Below are 3,966 nucleotides of genomic sequence, written 5' to 3' on the forward strand. Positions count from 1 at the left end.
TTGACTTTCTTTTACGGAGCCATAATTAATTCCGTCTTTTTCGTCAGGGTCTGCAAGCAAACGCAATTCTCCACCATTATCACCGAGTTGTCATATAGAGGCCTTTGTCTGGTTTCTGTATAGAATGTCTGTGACAAATGTTGTAAGTACACAAGGCTGTTCATCAAGCTCCAGTCTAATCTGCCTTCCCAAGTTTCTAGGCTGATCTTCCTTATCGCTTGGACATGGGCCAAGTTCATTGGCGCCTTCCCTACCTTTTTTCTGCGCTTTCCTTGCATTGTTTCCGCTCTCCTTACTGTTAGTGCGCTCTTCTTACACTGAGCTCCCTTACATATGCAGTCACCTTACTGCACTATCCTTACAATATGCTTACCTTACGTATTGAGGGGAACCGGTTTCAAAACTGTATAGAATTAAAGTCTACTTCAAGGCCATCTGTTTGATCTAGTTTAGTTAGAGTTAGGCAAAGTCTTGATTTCTTACAATTTTTTTATTTTGCGGCCAACTTACATATTGTGAAACTCTGAGACTGTTTCTCATACACTGAGTAGCTAACTGATGACACCAACGTGTCTTTTAAGGTATTAGATGCCCAACCTAATATAGAGTGTACCATTTGGTTTTAAACATGAAGAGATTTGACGGGTCTAGTTATGTGTCTGTTTCCTTTAAATCAAGGGGGAAACAAAGGAGCAAGTCACAGAACCATCTTCAATCGTATACGGAGATTGAAAGATTCGCTTAACTGGTTTCCTGGTCCCCCCTTGTCATGTAAAATGACAAAAGCATTATCCTGAAGACTGAGAATATTTGTGGGGCACTCCTAGGGGTGGGCTACCCCAGCTCGTGTTTTGTCCCTGACAAATATCTCAGACTTAGGGTCATTGGTGAATGAACAACGTAAAGCACATGTCAGAGGGAAAAGCTAGTACCAGTCCTCTCTCCCTTCTAGAAGAGTTAAATACAAATAAATGTTATTATTTTAGACTTAACTCTCTTACGAACAGTGAAGACAAAAACTACAACAGGCAAGTCTGAGGTAAACAGAGAGGGGGTCCGAGATGACCCCTTCCATTTAATAAAATTTGCCCAAGGGAGGCACGACCTAACTCCAGACGAAAAACAGTACTAGAGGAAATCTAAACAAGAAAAGCCAGACGATTAACTGCTTGCATTCATTATGTCTTAAACTGGGATGTGAATGTAATACCCTTAACATCTGACTGCTAGTCTCCTCAATGCTTAATAGGGACCTTAAGATACTGGATGCAGCATCCTTGAAGAATGCGGTCACGTCTGAGAGGGCATGGGTTGTGACCGGCACCTTTATGCGGGAAAAACAAACCTTAAGATTTGCGTTGTGCAAGCGCTGCCCAAAACGAGAAACAACAAACAGATTCAGTCAGAGTTCCAGGAGTTTTCACTGTTATGACTTCGTTTAAGAAGACCCGAGAGCTTTTAGCAGGATGCTATTTGGCTGACATCATTTGTAACAAAGAATTGTGCTCCTCTATGACTGCAGCTTTTCAAAGAACTTAGAAATACCGTAAGAAAAGTATGGAAGATTTACCCTCGAAGAAATGGCAGATTCAGAGTGCAGAGCAGAATTCCGCGTGAATAAACACAACGCTTTTAGCAGAGTGTTTACAAATACCTGATGCTTTTGTATGTAACCAGGGCTCTTTTTGTGAGGGTATGGAAGCTCTCTGTATTCTACTTCAAAGGCTTTCATACCCTTGCAGGTACTCAGATACGATACCGCGATTTGGCAGACCAGCCCCTGTGTTGAGTATGGTGACCAACAAGGTACTCGATTTTATCTATGACATCCATGGACGGAGAATCAAGGAATAGAATCATGACCTTCTGAGTCCTATACGTCTACAAACGTATGCAGATGCTGTGTATGCAAAGGGTGCAGCCCTTGAAAATTGTTTTGGATTTGTGGATGGTACTGTTAGGCCAATTGCACGTCCAGATGAAAATCAAAGAGTTGTGTACAATGGGAACAAAAGGGTACATGCCCTGAAATTTCAGTCTGGCACTACCTAATGGTATCATAGCAAATATGAATGTAGGTGGGTACTTTTTTAAGCAATTTTAACTAATACCTAATCTCATCTGTTTATATGGCAATCTTACCTCAGAGTTTTTTTATCGTCCTCCACCTTCACTACAGGAGTATTTTGCATAAGAATTTACTAGGTAATGTGTAAGGCAGTTTGTAACTTGTAATTGCCCAAACATAAGGTTTGAGGAGCATGTGCACGTAATGATTTAATTTTGTACTTGGTTTACTGTTTATTTCCTGTGTTTTTGTCTCTTTGGCCATGAAATATTCAAAGAAATTGAAGGAAAGTAATCAAACAGTTTATTATTTCTTGGCTTATAAGTTTACCTTTATCATGTATTTGGTGTATTTCATTCTATATTAAAAGCACTCATGGCAATGTTCGAAAAGTAGTTTTTTGGGCTAATTATATAAAAACCACCTCAATGAAAAAACAACCAATGGTTTTTGTTGCAATTACCATACATGCAAAAACAAAGAACACAAAGGGATTTCCGTCCCAAAATACTATCAAATTTAACAAGTTGTTGTAACTTCAAAACATGACGTGGATCATATATGTAAGCAAGTGTAGAACAGTAGAAACAAGCAATCTGAAGTAAACAATAAACTGTGTTTCTTGAATGCTTTCATCTCAAACAAAATTAACCGTCTTATTTTTCTGCAATTTTTTGCATGAGGCCAATCATCAGACTCATGAGTTGATTGCTCTGTTGTTGATTAGCAAGTGCTAGCTCATAAAGCCTTGTTTGCCACTCGTGCTCCTCCCTTCTCGCATTCTGTTCTTCTTGTTTCATTGCCGTATCAATGTTTGCCTTTTCCCTCAGAAACTCTATTGTATCATTTCCACCCTTTCTTATCCTTTTCTTCTTCGGCTCTGACAAACACTCACCTTCTCCTTTCCGTTTCATCGTTTCGCCCAGCTTTTCGCACACCTTCTTTCAGACCTCCTCTCCCATCGCTCTGTCTTCCTCTGTCTTTTTCCTGTTATTCAGCAACAATATATCTTGTTCTTCCGCTGCTTCCCACTTCTTGTTGATCTCCTCGAGGGCTTGGTCCAGCTCTGTTTGCTCTACTTCCACTCCACTATCTCTCTGTTCCTTCTGCATTCTTGCACGATACTTGTCCAGTAAAAGGTTACGATGCTCCCTCACCAATTTCTTTGTGACAAGAAACCTCAATGTAGCATGCGAATTGAGGTTGTCCACTATTGTTTGCCACACTTTTCCTCTTTCAACTGTCCTCGCCTTTAGATGAAAAGGTTCCAATAACAAAATCTCCCAAGCAAGAGCAAGGTCGTGGTTGTTTGTTCATTCCATTACCACACTAAAGGAAGAAAAAGAGAATTTCAATCAAGCATTTGGCGCCATTTTTAGATGGTAAATAAAAAAATTAGTTGAAAAAGAAGATGAGTATAAAATCGACACAGTGTGTGTTTTTTTTTTTACAAATAATGCAAAATCATTTTCTAGAACGGTCCTAACCTGCTGCTGATTAGTTTCAAAAGATAAAAATGAAGTTGAAAATAAGAAATAAAGCAACACTCTGGTGCTAGGAAATTTACCTGCTTTTCGGATTCCTTTCTGAAGACTCGATGCTCAACTTTCCCTCAATAAACACGCTAAAATCTGAATTATGAAAAAAATTTAAAATCAATTTTAATCAAACAATTTAGGAATCTATTTTCTTATAAAAAGGTTTACAAATGTTGTGCAAATCATGTTCTTTTATGGGAAAAAGTCGCAAAACTAGCTCACCTATCTGAGAGGCCGCCAAAATGAACTTTGTTGCTGCCGTAACTGAGGTGGAGGCCGTCAAGTGGCGTGACATTTATTCAAATTAAATTCAAGACCTTGCGAATTTACTTCCGGTTGCCGTCCTCCTAGGCCGCGTCC

At 39.4% G+C, this 3,966-nt stretch overlaps 1 pseudogene; it reads right to left on the reverse strand.

Annotated features, from left to right (window-relative positions):
* Positions 1–2,724: 2,724 nt before the first annotated feature.
* On the reverse strand, positions 2,725–3,901 carry LOC146481206 (uncharacterized; annotated as a pseudogene).
* Between the last annotated feature and the right edge of the window lie 65 nt (positions 3,902–3,966).

The sequence above is a fragment of the Pavona decussata genome, unplaced genomic scaffold, assembly GCF_977016875.1.
Source record: "Pavona decussata unplaced genomic scaffold, jaPavDecu1.1 SCAFFOLD_51, whole genome shotgun sequence".
Taxonomy (NCBI): domain Eukaryota; kingdom Metazoa; phylum Cnidaria; class Anthozoa; order Scleractinia; family Agariciidae; genus Pavona; species Pavona decussata.